The sequence below is a fragment of the Notamacropus eugenii genome, chromosome 4, assembly GCF_028372415.1.
Source record: "Notamacropus eugenii isolate mMacEug1 chromosome 4, mMacEug1.pri_v2, whole genome shotgun sequence".
Lineage (NCBI taxonomy): Eukaryota > Metazoa > Chordata > Mammalia > Diprotodontia > Macropodidae > Notamacropus > Notamacropus eugenii.
The window spans coordinates 140582743-140602067 of record NC_092875.1 but is presented as its reverse complement, the minus strand read 5'-3'; the positions used below and the strand labels follow the sequence as shown (position 1 = coordinate 140602067).

The following is a 19325-nucleotide window of genomic DNA, read 5'->3' as shown; positions in this document are numbered from 1 at the left end:
TCAGTGACTCAGTTCTGCAATGAAGGATCTAGTTTTGTTGTTTTAAGACAATGGACTATTCTCCTAGCCCCATCCATTCATCCTGTAATTACAATATATAATGCTCATCACTGGTTAAAAAAAGTGATTAAGATATAGAAAGTCAAAAAAACATGGCCGATTTAATCCACTTAAAACTTATGTCATAGACTTAGATTACATAGAAGTTTTACACCTACAGATGATGAATACATTCTTTGAAAAAATAATAAATCACTGAACATGATGAGCACAAAATAACATCATGAAAATTAAAATTGATTTTATTTTAATAGTCAGGGAAAGATTCATTACTCATGTAGGGATAATTCCTGAATCAGATGCTTATGAAAGAACTATTTTAGTGTAAAGATTAAAATTAATACAAAGTTAGAAGAATTGAAGGGCATTTGGGTGGCTAAGTGGATAGAGCAACAGACCTGGAGTCACAAAGACCTTAGTTCAAATCTGGCCTCAGATGCTAGCTGTGTGACCTTGGACAAGTCACTTAGCCCTGTCTGCCTCCACTCCTCATCTTTAAAAATGAGCTGGAGAAGGAAATGGCAAACTACTCCAGTATCTTTGCCAAGAAAACCACAGATGGGGTTACGAAGAGTCAGACATGACTGAAACAACTGAACAACAACAAATTGATTCTATCAGTTTTCTATCAAAGGCCTTTCCAACTTGTATAGCAGAATGGGAGATGCACCCAGAGTGTAAATGCAGGGTCTGTAAGCAGACTTTTTGACACACAGAGTGTACTATTTTTCTATAAACTCACAGCAATCCTGTAAGATAAGTACTGCATAGGTAAGCACCCTGTGAGGTACATTAACAAATGACCCCCCAGGTGCATAAAGGGTCCTGAAATGAAACAGAATCCAATAAATCAATTAGATGTATTTATTGTCTGAGAAAAAGCTTGTAGGGAGAGAAGATTCTACGAGGAATCAGCGAGGTAGAGTTCTTCAGTTGCTCAAAGGAGAGGGGGTAGGAAGTGTTAAAGGGAGAAGACATCTGTGCCTAAGTAAGGAGTTTGGAAAGTCTGCAGCTTCTGCTCAAGGTGGCCTTGAGCCATTCAAGGCTGGTCTGGCTTCTGCAGCCATCTCCAAGTTCACAGAGAGTTCACTTTGAAAAGGATCACTGATATGTCAACCATCTCCGAGCCTCAGAAATCTTTCTAATTGACTGGTTGTTGTGTAACTTCATTGTCCTGCTCCCCTGTGAAGAAAGGAAGTTCTAACATATAGTATATAGTTATTACAGAGTTCATGTCCACTGACAATACTAATTATTATCCATATTTTGCCGCTGAAAATACTGAGGTTCACAGAGATTATGTTGTCTAGGATCATATAGTTGCTAAATACCAGAAATTTGAACTCAAGTCCTACTAACTCCAAAGTAAAAATTCTATCCTGTGTACTTTTTCCAGACCAAGTTATTTTTTTGGACCATCCTTCTCATTAATCACCTCTTTTATAGATAGGTTACTTTTTTTCTTCTTAAAATTTCCATATGTAATAATGATCACCAGCCCAGATTTGTCAATCTAGAATATTTCTAGTTATACATAGACTATCATGAAATTTCCAAAACAGGATTTATTTAAATGAATTTTTTTTAATGCTGTAAAGTATTATTAGTGGGAAATGAGAGGTCCTATATCCTGTCCTATATCCAAGACAAATCCAAATAAGCTAATGTCCTCCTCAAGTCAGTAATATAAAAGGAAAGGAAATTACAGCCCTGTATCTATATCAAATTTTCTATTCACAAGAATAAATCCTACTTAAACATGTATTAGTGCTTTCCATAGCTCCAGTACAGGAAGAAAATTCTTTACTACTTAAAAAATAAGTATTTGCCATTTTCTTTTCTCCAGGAACTACGCAGAGGGCTAGGAGTCTGCAAACTCTTGCAAAGCTGAGATCTTTACATAAAGTAAACCCAGATTAGCTGCATGGTTGCATTCCATGCCCAAATAGATCACTTCTCTCCAGGAACTGAAGAAAAACAGTCACTGTGAGGTCTGCTGGTGATTACTTTAATTAGTTAATAAATTATTGAAACATACACTCATTTCATCAAGATAAGACAGAAACACAACAAGAATAAATACTGATTTTGCATGCAAGTCATGTTAGAAAAGAGAATGGAGTGGAGACTGAGTAATAAACACGTAACAGAATTGAAATGCAGGACAGAAGGTAAAGAGGAAGTGAGCAGAGTGGGGGTAAGGCAAAAGAAAGATGAAAGGAAAGGGGTAAAAAGGGTCCCTTCATTCCATCTTTTTAGGGAATGTTCCAAAATGGATAAAGAGAAAAAAACAAACAGAAATGTAAAAGAATGTCCTAAAATTAATGTTTGAATCAGTTGTCTCTGGGAATCTCTGAAGTTCCTCCTTTGGCAATTATTTAACCTGGTTTTATAGATGTTTATTTAAATAATGCTTTAAAGGTTAAGCAACCATATTAAAAAAAGAGAAATAAAACAATATGATGTAGTCGTAAAAATACTGAGTTTGGAATCAGGGGACCTGTGGATGTAACCAAATCTCAGCCTCACTGATGCTGAACCTCATTTTCCTCATTTCTAAAACTAGACAACTAGATGGTGCAGGAGACACAGACTGGAGTCAGGAAGATTCGTCTTCCTGTGTTCAAATCTGGATTCAGATGCTTACTAGCTGTGTGATCCTGGGCAAGTCACCTAACCCTACTTGTCTCAGTTTCCTCAACTGTAAAAATAAGCTGGCAAAAGGAAATGGCAAAAGCACTCCAGTATCTTTGTCAAAACCCCAAATGGGGTCACAAAGAATATGGCATGACCAAAACAACTGAACAACCGAGAAAGTTCCATCCATTTCTAAATTCTATGATCCTCATCTACAATGACCTTTTTTGCTTTTATGAAGCTATGTAGATTCCTAGTGATCACTTGCTTTCCTTTATATATGCCCAAAATGCACCCTTGTGAGATTTTTCTTCAGCCAAACCTCTTATTTTGTTAGCGTGGGACACTCCAGGTGAAGAAATTTCATCTATCAAAGTATATGTGTTCTTTGGAGGAAAACTAACCAAGTTAAGTTCCTAGAGTCTCATCATCATAGATGGTAGATCTGCACAAGTTCTGTAACTTTTATGATCTTAGAGAGTTATCAGGGCACTGAGAATGGAAGTGATTTTTCCAGTATGCACAGCCAGTATGTGTCAGAGTTAGGACTAGACCCAAATATTCCTGATTCTGGGGTCAGTGCTCAATCCACCATGCCATGATGTTTCAGGATTTTGCCAGGAATTGAAGTCAAGTTCATTGGCTTGTAGAGCAAAGATTCTTCAATTTTTTAAAAATTAGTACATCATTTGCCCATCTTGAGTTCTGTGGCACCTCTCCATTTTCTTCAGCCTTTCAAAGATACTTAACTACCCCTTGGCAAGTGCTAGGAGAACAAAGGATGATTAATACTTCTGAATAAAGGGTAACCCAAATCACTTCTCTTTCTACCTTTCCAGAAATATGAATTTGATTATTATAATCAGGAATAATATAATTTGAGTGTTGATAGACTCTTGTGCAGCTATGATGGGGCCCAAAGTATACTTTGCCTCATTTCTGCATTTTTCTTTATAAAAAATTACACAATTTTTCCAAAGTAATTTTTCCACTGATGTGTTGGATGTGAGAAAATCTATTTCATATCCCCTCTCCCTCACCAAAGTTTGCTATTATGACAAATACTTCATTCACTTTACCACAATTTTATGACTCTCCTGCATTCCCCTCAAAATGCCTTTCTTCTGAAATGGCTCCTTATTTAAATTGTGTATATCTTGTATCTAGATGTTTGCATGTATCCTTCATCCTCATGTGACAACAGCAAGAGAGCTCCTTGAGGGAAGGAACTATGTTTTGGCCTTTCTTTGCTTTCCTAGAATTTAGTACAATGCCTGGCACTGTGTAAGCACTTATTGACTAAATGAGATATTTGGGCCAAAGAAAAAAATAATTATTTGATGCTAATCCTGTGATGAGCTTCTGGTTAGTTTTCCTACAAAGGGCACATAGTCACTGGGTCTGTTCTTGAACTCTTTTATATTGACAGAGCTTGCTCTCCACTGCCCTAGTCTCTCAGAGACAAGGGTCCCTTCTATAAAACCTGAGTCATGGGACTGGCAAGTACTCAGAGTTAAATGGAAGGGTTAAATGGCACTTAAAGACCTTTTCTCCAATAGGAGGATTAGGTAAAGTGCTCTGAAGTACCAAATGACAAGCTGGGAGCACTGCATTTTTAGTCGATGACTTTTAAGGGGGATGGAGGGTGGGGAGTGAATATTAAGTAATAGTCCAACTTAATACCAGCAACAAATACTTATTAGGGTGTATGCAGATCACTGTGCATTATAATAATAATAATGAAATTTAACATGTATATGGTACTTTTAAGGAATATAAAATAGTACCCACAAAACATGTCTTTTGCCCTACCCATGAGGAAAATAACTGAAGAAGTTTGGGGAAAGGAACCATCTGACTGATAGGGAGGGTTTACCCACATTCTCTAAGTTCCTGAGTTCTGCCCCGGATCTGGGACTGGAAGATCCTTCTGAGAAGGGGGCCAGAGGAAGCCATCGAAAAATGGAAGAGGTAAAAAGCAGCATGGCTACTGTGGTGCCACTGGAACTGGTGGGTGGGGGAGTAGGTATGGGCAATTTGTTTGATTAAAGTACAGAACAAAGACCAAGCACAAGCTGGGAGGATGAGCCAGAGTTTAACCTGCAGCGCTGACCCAGATGTGGGCTGGGAGGATGAAAAGGTGATCCTTTTCCACTTGACTCCTCTTTAGGAAAAACCAATTTTCTCTTGCTTTATTCAATCCCTTCACTTCCCACTTTTGTTCTATAGGCTGAGTGGCAGAGTTGGGAAGATTCTCTGCTCTTAAATACTTCCAGATTTGTCATTAATCTATGATAAAACTCACTGGCCAACTAAACCCATTCTGTTAGATTCATTATTTAATATGCAGATTAAGAAAAAGGGAATTGCACTATTCAGAAATGAGACATTTTACCCAGCAACACTAGGCTGGGAGCAGAGCCATACGGTGAAACACATAAAGGCAGAGAGATGGCTGTTGTTATTCTTCATAAACCTTGTAGAGGTACCTGAGACAAAAGAGCGATATCTCTGGAGATAAATTCCAAGCTCAGAATGCAGTGCACTGTGGAATTTTTTTTAAGTGTCACAACTTCAGTATGAGCGGTTTGGCAACAGACTTTCTTCTGCATCTCAAAAGCCAGCTCCTGGGGGCAATGAGGATGAGTGAGGACCTCAATACCTCTCAAATATAGCTGCTTCTCTCGTCTGACTATTCTGGAACAGACCTCAAACATGGAGCACTGTAGAAGTCTATTGGGAGGTCTGTTCACCTCAAGTCTAATCCAATCTTCATTCAGCCATTAAAATGATTTTCCTAAAACTCATGTCTGATCGTGTCACACACAATAAGCTCCAGTAGCTTTCTATTGCCTCTAAGCGCAAATATTAAATTCTCTGTTCAGCATTCAAAGTCCTTTATAACCTCGCCCTGCTTACCTTTCCAGTCTTCTTACATCTTACTTCCACACATGTACTCTTCCATCCAGTGACATTGGTCTCCTGGCTGTCCCTCAGACAAAACAACTCCTCATCACATGAACAGAAATATTTACAGCAGCTCTCTTTGTGGTGGCCAAAAACTGGAAATCAAGGGGATGCCCATCAATTGGGGAATGGCTGAATAAACTGTGGTATATGAATACAATGGAATACTATTGTGCTATAAGAAATGATGAACAGGAAGACTTCAGAGAGGCCTGGAAAGACTTATATGACCTGATGCTGAGTGAAAAGAGCAGAACCAGGAGAACTTTGTACACAGCAACAACCACAGTGTGTGAGGATTTTTTTTCTGGTAGATGTAGAACTTCATTGCAATGCAAAGACTTAAAAAATTCCCAATGGTCTCTTAAGGCAAAATGCCTTCCACATCCAGAGAAAGAACTATGGAATTCGAATGCAGAATGTAGCAGATCAATTTCTTTTGTATTACATTTTGGTTTGTTTTATGATTTCTCCCATTCATTTTAATTCTTCTATGCAACATGACTAAGATGAAAATGTATTTAATAGGAATGCATGTGCAGAACCTATATAAAATTGTATGTGGTCTCAGGGAGGGAGGGGATAGAGAAGGAGGAAGGAGGGGAGGAAAGGGAAAAAAAATCCAAGTTATGTGGAAGGGATTATAGAACACTGAAAACAAATAAAAAAAAAAACCCAACTCTGTCTTTTAACTCTGGGCATTTTCTCTGGCAGTCCAACATGCCTGGAATGTTCTCACTCCTTTTCAGTCACTACTGACCTTCCTGGCTTTTTTTTTAGTCTCAATTAAAATCTCATTTTTTTACAGGAAGCCTTCCCTGGCTCTTAATTCCACTGTCTTCTCTCTGTTAATTATTTCTTCTGTATCTTATGATTTAACTCACTTTTTCTATATTTGTTTACATGTTCTCTCCTCCATTATATTGTTAGCTCCTTGAAGGTGGGGACTGTCTTTTGCCCCTTTTTGTATCCCTAGTGCTTAGCATAGTACCTGGAATGGAGTGGGTACTTAATAAATGCTGGTTGATTGATTGGTAGCCTAACTGGAGGACTTCATGAGGGCATGGGTAGTTACAGACTAGGTCCTAACTTCACTCAAAAGCTCTGCTTGGTGGTAGACAATACTTATATGGTCCTTGCCCTCATGGGCTTATGGTATAGAATGGAGATGAAACCAAGATAGATAGCCAAGATACACACGTATATTAACCAATAAGTATATTAGAGAACTCTAAAACAAAGTGCTATGTGAAATCTGAGAGAGAGGGAGAAGAAATTAAATGAATGTCTGAGTTACATACAAAATTGGAGAGATCATAACAACAGATTGAGGTGGAAAAATAATGAGCCCATTCTTGGGTATGCTAAGTTGGATGTGCTGGTAGAACATCTAGGGGGAGATATTTTTAGAGAATGTTTTAGACTTGAATTCAGGAGATAATTGCCTTCCATACTCACATAATCTTCATCTCTGTATATTTTTTCTATGTCGCTAGATATTTGCATGTTATTTCTCCCATTACAATGTGTGCTACTTAAGGGTATGAATGTTTTTTCCTCTTGAGTATCCTCAGAACTTAACACAGCTCCTGGCCTGTTGTTCAGTTATTTCCTCATATTCAACCCTTTGTGACCCACTATGACCCCCTCTAGAGTGGTTTGCCATTTCCTTCTCTAGTGGATTAGGTAAATAGAGGTTAGTAGGTAGTTTGTCCAGTGTCACTCAGTTGGTAAGTGCCTGAGGCCAGATCTGAATTCAGATCTTCCTAACTTTAGGGGCAGCATTCTATCTACTGAGCCATCTAGCTGCCTGTTATGTCGTAAGCACTTAATAACTATTTGTTGACTAAATGAAATAATTGATTACGTTTCAAGCAGCTATTTCAATGAAGTTATATTTTATAGACAAAGTAACTGACTAACCTGGGGTGTACCCCTATATTTTCAATTATCCATATCTTGGATAAACAACTATTTGGCCAATGTAACCACAAACAGATATGACCATTTAAATCCTGATGACAACTTTCTGAAGTATAGGGACAATTTTCTTGAAGGAAATCAACTCTAAAAGGCTGTCCTTTTTCAGTCATTCAGTCAGCTAGCAATTATTAAACCCTTTGTACCAGGCATTGTGGTAAGCTTTGGGAATACAAACAAAAGGCTTTGCAAAGCCAAATGTATTAAATGACAGAAATATATTTCTTAACTGTATCCTGCTATTTTCCCACTAACAACTATGGAAGAAGAAATTGTGGGGATTGTCAAAGTCCATAATCAATGTAATGGTTTCGCAGAATGTGAAGATGTCGCAGAAATAGAGCCTATGCTACAACTAAGTAAGAATGACATCTTTCTATGCTAACTGCCACAACTCTCCTGGACCCTTCCTTCTGCTTATTTACTGACTGACTGGTTGGAATAATTTCAACATTGACATACTAAGTAGCCTTGAGCATAGTGTCACTGAGGTAAAGGGCATATGGGTTTGATCCTTCACTGGACTGCTTAGATTCACTCTGGTCCATAAGTCAGTTATTTGGCAAAAGTCTTCCTTTCTAGTTATAAGAACTGAAGAGATTCTTCCAAGCACGAGGGAGAGGAAACATAAATTATGGCAATCCAGGTGGACAAATGAGACTTAATATTAACAGAGAAGAGCAATAGCTAGCATTTATGTTGTATTTAAAGGTTTGCAAGTACTTTACAGATATTATCTCACTTTATCCTCCCAACAATCCTGAGACATAGGTGCCATTACTATTCTCATTTTACAACTGAAGCAGATAGAAGTTGTAACTTGTTCAGGGTCACACAATAAGTGTCTGAGATAAAAATCTGAACTCAGGTCTTCCTATGTCACCTAGGTGCCTTAAAGATTAAATAGTTCAATTGTTTTGATTCATTGTAAGGAGGAGAAAAGGGCAGCCAGGTGGCATAACGGATAAGAGAGTACTGGACCTGAAGTCAAGAAGTCTGGAGTCAACTGCCAGAGTTCAAATACGACCTCAGACACTAGCTATGTGACCCTAAGTCATTTAATTCCATTTGCCTCAGTTTCCTCATCTGTAAAATGAGCTGGAGAAGGAAATGTCAAACTACTTGAGTATCTTTGCCAAGAAAACCCCAAATGGGGTCATGAAGAGTTGGATACAACTGAAATAACTGAACAACAGTAGCAAAAAGGATGAGAAAAATGAGACCTTGAGAAATTAGGTGACTTTTCTAAGGTTACATGGGCAGTTAGTAACAGAGTTAGACCTTGAACCCAAGTTTCTAGTGTTTTTTTCCACTGGACCACTGGAACTCTTAAACAAAGAATAATAGGTTGAATTTTCAGGAATATGTGTGTCTTCATTGTAAAGATAAATTTCCTGATAATTAGAATTGTCAGAAAGTAGAACATACTCCCTCAGCAGATAGCAGATTTCCTCTCATTGGAAGTGTTGAAGTCAAGTCCACGATGCCTAGCGGTTGTGTACGTTGCACAAAAGGTTCTTGTTCAGGTAAACGTTAGACTACCTACCCTCCAAGGCCCACCTCTGAGAATCTGGGCCTCAAGGTCATATGGTAAGGGTGGTAATCCAGGCTTCCCTAGTCATTCCCCACCCTCTGTGACTCTTCCTTGTCCTAAGATTACACAAAAAACAACAGTGCATCCATATCACTCCTCTAGTTTCCAAGAGCTTTTTGGTGGCATAGTAGATGCTGAACTTCTGAACTTTGAGTCTAGAAGACCTGATTTCAAAACCTGCCTCCAGTGATTACCTACTAAATCACCCTGGGCAAGTCACTTGATTTTACTCAGTCTCAATTTCCTCATTTGTAAAATGGGAATAATAATATTCACAAGGCTGTTGTAAAGATCCGTCAAGTGATCTAATTATGTAAATTATTTTCTAAACCTTAAAGTGCTAAATAAATGCCAGCTTTTTAAAAATATATTATCTGAGTCTAAAATCTGCCTCAAACATTTATGAGCTACGCAAATCACTTAACTTCTATCAGCCTCAGTCCCTGCATCTTTAAAATGGGTATAATAAAAGCATCCACATCACAGGGTTTTGGTGAGGATCAAAGGAGATGAAATATGGAAAGCACTTTGCAAACCTTAAAGGACTCTATAAATGTGAGTTACATGGTAGAATGCAGGCTTTCAGGGTAAGCCCATGAGACCCAATAAAACACTGCTCATAATGTATGCAAGGCTTTTTTTTCCTAGTTCCTTGGTATAGTCTTCAGGAAAACATATTAGAAGAGGAGCCAGGGCCTTGCGCATTGCCCTGGAAATGGTAACAAGGTGTTAGAAAACCAACTGTACCAGAGAATCAAAGACTGTGTTACGCAGGTCACTCTAGTAACAACACATAATTCTAGAAGATGAGTTGTCAAAGGAAGGGTTTGATGGTTTGAGATAGGGCTGTAAAACCATTTTGTGTGTGGTTTTGACAGAGCGTGTCTGTTGGCAGGAGCAGGAGAGGGAGTGGATGCTTGTGGCTCGCTGTTTCTCTGAATGCAGCATTAACCTGCCTTAACCTCTGGTTGGCTGTGTGCCCAAATCTTTCCTGCTAAGAGATGCTATTTTTCACTTGCATTTTTTTTTTTTTGTTCCCTTCATGCCATTTTCTAGCCTTGTTGCTGTACTTGCAGACCTTCTGGGATGTGTTTGCTCTGTGAGTGGGCCCTAAACAAGGGTGCTGGAAACTGGAGAAAAGACCCCCAGGGAAAATGTGGCATGTGATTTCTACCACTGCCTCTAGCCTAGAGATTCTTAACTTTTTTGATTGTATCACAATCCCTTTGGCAATCTGCTGAGACCTAAGGACTCCTTTTTAGAATAATGTTTTTAAATAATTGAAAGAAATGCTAACTTTCAGTTAGAGATTAGTGAAAATAAAGGTAATTTTTTCCCCATCCAGGTTCACAGAAACCCTGAAATCTATCCACAGGCTCCTTGGGTATGCGCAGTGTTTAGGTTAATAACTCTTAATTTACCTCATCTTTAGGCCAAGCCTGTCTGCCTAGGGGAAACAATAATGTAACTCTGTGCTGGCTATCCAGAGAATATCATCCTGGAAATGGGGTAAAACAAATAGCTTTGGCTTTCATTGCTTCTGTGGTACGATCTTCCTAAGAGTGGAAAGGGTTTCGTACATATTTCCATTATTGCTTTAGGGAAACAAGGACAACATTAAGATCACGTCTGTCTTATATAGAGCAGGGGCTCTCAATCTGGGGTCCAGAAACCCCTAAAGGGTCTATGTATAGATTTCCAGAAGTCTGTGAACTTGAATTGAAAAATAATTACATTTTACATTTAACTAACCTTTATTTCCTTTGTAGTATTATACATTTTATTTTATGCATTTAAAAACATTAGGGAAACTGAGGTCCAAAGTGTTTAAGTCATTTGCTGGACAGTGGGAGCTGACTAAGACATTTTCAGGATGGGGGTGATTAGGGATGCTAAAGGCAAGAAAGGAACGAGCATTTACTAAGTGCTAACTTCGTGGGCACTGTGCTAAATGCTTTACAATGATCCTCATTTGATCCTCACAACAGCCCTGGGAGGTAGGCACTATTATCATGCCCATTTTACAGGTAAGGAAACTGAAGCAGATAGAATTTAAATGACTTGCCTAGGGTCATACATCTAGTAAGTGTCAAGGCCCAGTACTTGAACCCTTAAATCTAGAAATCATCAAATTTAGAGGACACTGGGAACATTCAGGCCTTAAGAGCAGACTCAACCAAGTTTTGCACTTATTAATTAAGACCGACTTAGGGAGCGTATTAGCTCCAGTGAAACCATTATGTCTGTGCACATAATTCTCATATCTATTTGTCCAGCCCTAACCCTCTACTGATCTTCATTTTCACACTTCCAACTACCTATTAGACATCTCACACTGAATGTCCCATAAACATTTTAAACTCTACATGTCCAAAATTGAACTTAATGTTTTTCCCTTTAAATTCTCCCTTCTTTCTAATTTCTCTATTACAGTGGAGAATACCACCATCCTCCCAGTGTTTCTCATTTCCAGTATCAATTAGTTTTCAAGTCCTGTTGTTTCCAGCTTAATAACACCTCTCATATATGCCCTCTTCTCTCCTCCAGCACTGCCACTCCCTTGGTCCAGGCCCTCATCCTTTCATGATCACAAGAGTCTGATGGTTGGTCTCCTTGAGTCAAGACTCTCCCCACTCCAGTCCACTTTCTACTCAGCTATCAGTAATTTTCTTAAAGCAGAAGTCTTTGTTCCTTTATAATTGTCTAAAGGAAGTCATGTCACCAACCCTCACCCCATTTAATCAACTTTCTGTCACTTACAAGTTCAAATATAAAACCCTCTGTTTGGCATTCAAAGGTCTTCACAATCACTCTCTTCCTATCTTTCCAATTTTCTTGCACTTTAGTTCTCCCCTTTTCATCCCACCCCCATGTATCCAGTGATACTGGCCACCGTGCTGTTCCTTGCACAAGACATTCCATCTTTCAACATTAGGGCATATGAACTAGCTATCCCCCATGCCTAGTATTCTCTCCCTTCATCTCTACCTTTTGCCAAATCCCATCTTCTACCAGAAGTGTTTCCAGATCCCCTTTGAAGTTAGCATCTTTTCTCTGAAACCTACCTCCAATTTATAATGTATGTATTTTGTTCTAACATAGTTGCTTGCATATTGTCTCCCCCATAAGACAGTGAGCTTCTTGAGATCAAGGACTGTCCTCTGCCTTTCTTTGCATTCCCTTAGCAGGGCCCCTGGCACAGTCTAGGCACTTTTAAAAATGCTCATTGATTTATTGCCTATTGAAAAAGAAGCTACCAGATGGTAGGCTGAAGTGAACTCCTCTCCCCATACTATTTGTCCCTTTCACCTCTTCCCATCTGAGGGGCACTTTATGCTGCTTTCTCCAATAAGGATGATGGTATTTACCCTGGGCACAAAGATTCCTAGCTACTACTTTGTAAGTTGAGATAAGACTTTCTGGATGTGCATACATTTGGACAGTTACGGAATCAGGTCCAACTCAGAAGGAGGACAGAGAAAGAAACACTAGAATGATGAGTGGCATTTATCATTGAGCTCTCATTTCTTCCTCTGTTAGAACTTTACCTCCAAGACCATTTTTGTCAGTAGTTTGTTTCATGCTCTTGTTTCAACAACTAAGTGACTTAAAGATCTAAACTCTTACAAAAATGGGGGAGAAGAGCTAGAAGGAAGTCCAGTCTAAGAAATAAAAGCTCTTGAGTTCTCTCTCTCCCTCTCTGTGTCTCTGTCTCTCTCTCATATAGACACACACACACACACACACACACACACACATACACACACACACAGGGAAAGCCTCCTTTTCTAGAGCTGTGATTTAGCTTAATGAGGAAAAAGAAATACTAATTATTCTATTGAATTGTTTTCTTATTGGAACTGAAAAGAGTTCAACCAAAAACAACCCCCAAAATTTCCAGTATAATTATAGTTCTCCTGATAAATTGAAGGATATATATATATACATATATATATATACATATTATTGTTGTTATTAAACAAAAAAGTGTTTCTTTTCCCTCTGACGTAAGTTCTGACTCAGTATGCAGAACAGTAACAACCACAAAAGAAGCCTAAGGGGAACTTATGAAACTCAGTTCAGCACAAATAATGCAACCTAACGACTAACTAAATTATTCATGGGAGCTATTTCTATGGTGTAATTCCTATACTCACCTGACAATATGCTGACTGGCTCTTCACTCCACTATCTTTTCCTAGGTAAACTCAGCCAGTCTAAAAGATCAAAGTGAAGGGGAAAATGTCAGTCTTTTTATAAAGTGATTATTTTAGTTGTGGTTGCTGTCCTGAAGTACAAACTAAGAATAAAAAAAGGCCTCAATTCTATTTCTGTTTACAGGGTAGCAGATTTGCATCGGATGTTGCTCCTCTTAAGATGAGAATATAAGTGTAATTAGGGGACAAAATGGGTCACCCCAAACTTGCTTTGTATTATCACTGAATAATAGCTTTGGGAATTAACTTAAAAACTTCCTCTCCCTCATTACTGAGCAAGAACACATTAACCATTCCAGGCACACGAACATCTATCCTATTTTTATACTCTACATAAGTGGAGATTCCATAACTTCCCTTGGGAACTCACTACTGTATAACAACTATTGCTGTGAAGATTTTTTTATGTTGTGCTGAATAAGCCATTTTTTTTCTTATTCTGTTCTCAGGAAATTAGGATAGTCATCAACATATCTTAAAATAGAGCACTTGACGTAGAGTCAGGAAGATATGGGTTCAAATCCCGCGTTATACACTTATTAGATGTGTGACCCTGGCCAGGTCACAAACTCTCTGGGGCACAATTTCCTCAGCAGTAAAAGTAGGAAGTTGAATTTCATGGCCTCTAATTGTCCCTTTCAGCTCTAAATCCATAGCCCAGGAAAATACTAACATTTACTAAATTATCCTTGGGCCTTCTGATCTCCCATGAAGGCAGGAGGGGAAGAAACAATTATTTTAATCTTCCCTTCTTTCCAGCTCTAGACATTTTGCAGGTGGGGGTGGGGTAGGAGGCAAGGTAGAGAGCAGACTTTCTTCTCCAGTTCTTCTACATCTTGCTCAACTTTGTGGAGACCAGAACAGAGCATAAATGTCTGACTAGGGCTCATAACAAAAAGAAAATCAAGTACATATTATTTATGAAATCAACAAACAAATGTTTTCTGAGTACCTTCATAAGTGAAAGATAGCCTTTAGACCATCCAGATGTCCAAGGAGTATATTCTTTGTGTTCAATAGTTTTCAGTTGTGTCCAACTCTCTGTGACACCATTTGGGGATTTTCTTGGCAAAGATACTAGAGTGGTTTGCCATTTCCTTCTCTAGGTCATTTTACAGATGAGGAAACTGAGGTAAACATGGTTAAGGTTAAACAAGGTTAAGCCTAGGGTCACACACAGACACATAGTAAGTGTCTGAAGTTAGATTTGAACTCAAATCTTTCTGCTTCCAGGACCTGCACCCTACCCACTGTACTACCTAGCTGCCTGAGTATACACTAGTAACACTTTAATAGTACTATGATAGGAAATATTTTGGTACAAAGGAGAGAATGCTAAATTTGGAGTTAATGAAGCTCAGTGCAAAAGCTATCTCTGCTACTTACTGTCTGTGTGACATTGGGCAAGTCCTTTCTCCTCTGTGTGAAACTCAGATTCTTAATTGGTAAAAATGAGGAAGCTGAGCTTAATTTTCTCTGTGGTCCCTTCCAGCTCTAAATGTCTCTCTATTTCTGTCTCTCTCTGTCTCTGGCTATTCCTTCAACTGAGGTAGTTGACCCCTATGCAAATTAGTAGGTTTTCACAAAAAGACTTGCTGACAGTTTGAAATGTAATCATTTTGCAGCCCACTAGGCAGCTAGGTGGTGTGGTGGATAGAGTACCTGGAGTCAGGGCCTGCAGTCAGGAAGACTTGAGGTCAAACCCAGCTTCAGACACTTAACTTGGACAAGTCACTTGACCTCTGTCTGCCCCAGTTTCTTCATTTGTAAAATGCACATAATAATAGTAATTACTTCCCAGGATTGTTGTGAGGATCTAATGAGATATTGTAAAATACTTAGCACAGTGCCTAGCACATAGTAAATGCTTAATAAATTCTTGTTCCCATTGCCCTTGATAAGCCTCCCTGAATGAAGTTAGACAAGATTGTCCTAATATAATGTACACACACAGTCCAGGAGTGAACCTGTACTCAAAGCATGGGAAGGACTACTACAATTTATAGGCAAAGCCTTTGAGAAACCTAGGTTGTCTTCACACTATGGTCACACATCAGAGTAGGTCTTTAATGGAAGGAATTATAACACACAGGATAAACAGCACACAATACAAAATACTATGCAATTAAATGCAACTAATTTTGTGGGGATAGAATATAAACACCTGAGCATTTCAAAGACCAAAGAAGAGATACATGAGGATGTTTTCAGTGAGAAAAGCCCTTGAAATGAAGGCAGAAGATGAATCATGCCTTGAATTAGAATTTGAGCTACTTGTAGCTGCTCTTTGATGGCAGGGCCCAACACTAAGCACACTGCCTGGCACATAGTAAGCTCTTCACAAATACCTGTTGACTAGCTGACTGACTGATTCTATGATTCAAACATCAGCTTAAGTATGACTGGAGAAGTTCATCTGCTGATGCTGAGTGATGAAAAAAAAAAAAAACTTTAGACACATCTCCCAAAGATCATGGCTTCCAAAGAATCTTCTACAGAAGCCTTAGAGGGGCAGCAAACAGGGACCACATATTTGCTTTTCTTTATATCCTCATTCTTATTATATAATAAGTAAATAAAAAGAAAAAGCTTATCACAATGCCTAGTTCTCTTAAATGCTTGATGACTTGAAGGAGGTGTAGGAGTCAGAGAAATAAACATGGAAGAGTGAGGAGAAGGGTTGACTAAAGTGGAAGGAATATGTTGTAAACTATTGGAAAAAAGGTTGATTAGGTAAAATGAGGCCAAAATAGAGAAGCACTCTGATAGGCAGAGTAGTTGAGTTTTAATGTAGCAGGTAATCAATACAGAGCCACTGAAATGTTTTGAGTGGAGAGGTGACATGTTAAAAGTAATGTTCAGGATGATCAATCTGGTGGAATGTGCAGGATAGATTGTAAAAGGGAAAAAATGGCATAAGGGGGTCCACTTAGGACGTTGTTGCAATATTCTAAAAATAGGACGATGAGGTCTCAAGCTAGGGTGATGACAGTGAGAACAAGCAAGAACAGGTGGAAATGTGAGGCATCTTAAAGAAACTATACAGAGCAACAGCTAGGGATTAGGATTTAGGATTCTGAAGGAGAAGGATGGATTGGAGACGAAACTAAGGTTTTAAGCTTGAATGATCAAGATAATACTGATGCCACTGGCTAGATCTGGGTTATGGGCAAAAGTATTAGGACAAAGAGCCTTTGTAAGTGGAAAATGTTGAGTTAAGTTTGAAATATGCTACATGTGAGATACTGGCAGGGCTTCTAGGTAGAAGTATGTCCTGAGAAGCAGAGATGTATGAGAGGACACAAGTAGTAACACAGATTTGGGAGCCAACAGTATGGAGGGTAGTCAAAGCTATGGAAACAGATTACCTCCACAGGGATTGGGTCTTGGAAAAAAAATCTAAGTTTAGGAAGTGTGAGAAAGAAGAGGAGCCATCCAAAAAGAAACATGAAGCAATGAAGGAAGAAAATTAAAGATTATCTAGAGCTACAGATATCCTCATTGTTTACTACAGTACCTAGTATATAGTAAGAGAATAAGTAAGAAAAAAAGGCTTATCACAATGCCTAGTATACTTAAATGGGCAGCTAGGTGGCCCAGTGGGTAGAGTACTGGGCTTGGAGTCAGAAAGACTCATCTTTCTGAGTTCAAATCTGGATTTAGACACTAGTTATGTGACCCTGGGCAAGTCACTTAACCCTGTTTGCCTCAATTTCCTCATCCGAAAATGAGCTAGAGAAGGAAATGGTAAACTATGTTAGTGACTTTGCCAAAAAAAACAAACAAACCTACTTGGGGTCACAAAGAGTTGGACATGAATGAAATCACTGAGGAAAAAGAGCTATGGAAATCAAAAGAAGACAACTTGAATAAGGAAGAGGTGCTTAACAGAGTCATTGTCAAGAAGAGTCAGTAAGTCATAAACATTTACTAAATAGTCAGTGTGTGAGGCAACAAAGAAAGGGGGGTGAAATGGGGTCCTTGACTTCCAAGTGTTCACATTGCAATGGGAGAGATAACATGCAAACATTTTTGTACATACACGATATATAGAGAGTAGGTGGACAGTAATCTCAGAGGGAAGCTACTGGCAACTGGATGGACCAAAAAATGTTTCCTGGAGAAGAGGAGATTTGAGCTGAATCTTGAGGGAAGACAAGATAGATAAAAGCTCCCTGGATTGGCCAGTAGAGAAATCACTGATAACCAGAGAACATTTTCAACAGAGGATAGGCAGGGAACCCAGATGACAGAAGAGAGTGGATAGTAAAGAAATAGAAGCAGCAGAGATAGACAACTAGTTTGAAAATCTGACACTGAAAGAAGGAAAATGGAAGAATAACTAGAGGGATAAGTCAAGTCAACACGAATTTATTAAGCACCTATTTTGTGCCAGGCCTAAGCTTTGAGGATACAAAGGAAAGCAACAAACTGTCCCTCTTCTCAAAACACTCATAGTCTGAGAAGGGAGACAACGTGCAAGCAATGATGTCCAAACCAGATGAATAAAGGGTAAAGTGGAGAAGACCTCAGAGGGAAGCCAGTAAGATTAAAGAGGACTGGGAAGGGTTTCTTGTAGAATGTTGGACTTCAGCTGAGACTGGAAGGAAACCAGGAAATGAGGAAGGAGAAAATTTGAGGTATAAGGACAGCCCCTGAACATACCAAAGAGACTGTAGTAGGGTCGTTACAGTATCAGAAGAGAGAAGGGGGCGTATGGGAGAGATACTTTTATCGCAACACTTTCATGGCGTTTTATAGCACATATTCAATCCATCAATTCAACAAGTATATGATTACCCCTATTATGTACAGGACACTGTGCTAGGTCCCAGGGACACAAAGATGAGGAGTTTGTTATTGTTAGGACCATCATCCACATTGTAAATTCTTCCTTAATTTTATTTCTGCATCATTAGTTTCTCTTCATTAGTTATCAAGGTTATTCTACATAGATCTTTATTTGAGCATTCTGGTAATACATTCTAAAAAAAAAAGCCAAAAAAAGAGGATGCTAATTGAAATGCAGATTACGCTAGGAAGTACCGTATCGGAAACACTAATGAGGATAAAAAGATTTAAGAAAATGAAAAAGCTGTGTAGAAAATAAATTGAGATTCAACATGATAAATTTAAACTAATACACTTGGGAAAAATAATTCTAATTATAAAATTATTAATTGCTTGGAGATTCTAGAAGGTAAAAATGGGTTGGGGAGTGGGAATAACCTAGGCAAGGACAAAAATAAATATTAAATCTGTTATCATTATGGGTTATGGCATAACAAACTGTGTACTTGCCTAAGCCATACATGGTAAAGCCAGGAGCAAAAGCTATAGTGTCATTCATAGTTGGGGAATGCATAGAGATGTGGAAGGGGAAGGCTTAGTTGCCAGACCTATTCCTAAGAGAAAAAAAAAATTGACAGGCTTCTATTTTCCCAATCAGCATCCTTTTCCTCCCTCTTGCTCTCCTTCTACCTCAGGCACCTGCCTATGGGCCCCTGAACTAACTAATCTATAACTGTTCATTGAAAATTAAAGTTATTGCTATATCTGATTAGAGCTACAGGTGTGACTCTTCCAAGATTATTTGCATTTAAGAGGCAATTTTAAAAGTCAAGGATTGTTTGTCTTTGAGTTGAAAAGAAGTGTCTCTGCTTTTTCCTGATCATTCATCTTCAGGGCCTTACTTGGTTTTAAGTGTGAAGTTCAGGGAAGTGTCCTTGAGAAGCAGTATGATGTTCTGGAAAGCATACATCATCTAAGTTCAAATCCTAGCTCTGAGACTTGTTTTGACCATGGACAAATCTCTGAGCCTGTTTCTAATCAGAATGGAGATAATACTGGCATTACTTACCTCACAGGGT

The 19325-nt window shown here is 38.7% G+C and overlaps 1 long non-coding RNA gene across 1 annotated transcript; it reads right to left on the bottom strand.

Annotated features, from left to right (window-relative positions):
* Positions 1-906: 906 nt before the first annotated feature.
* Positions 907-5759, bottom strand: LOC140500606 (uncharacterized). The gene is made up of 2 exons (XR_011965799.1): positions 5617-5759; positions 907-1242 (listed from the first exon to the last, which is right to left on the bottom strand). It is a non-coding gene; the product is annotated as an uncharacterized lncRNA (long non-coding RNA).
* Positions 5760-19325: the final 13566 nt, after the last annotated feature.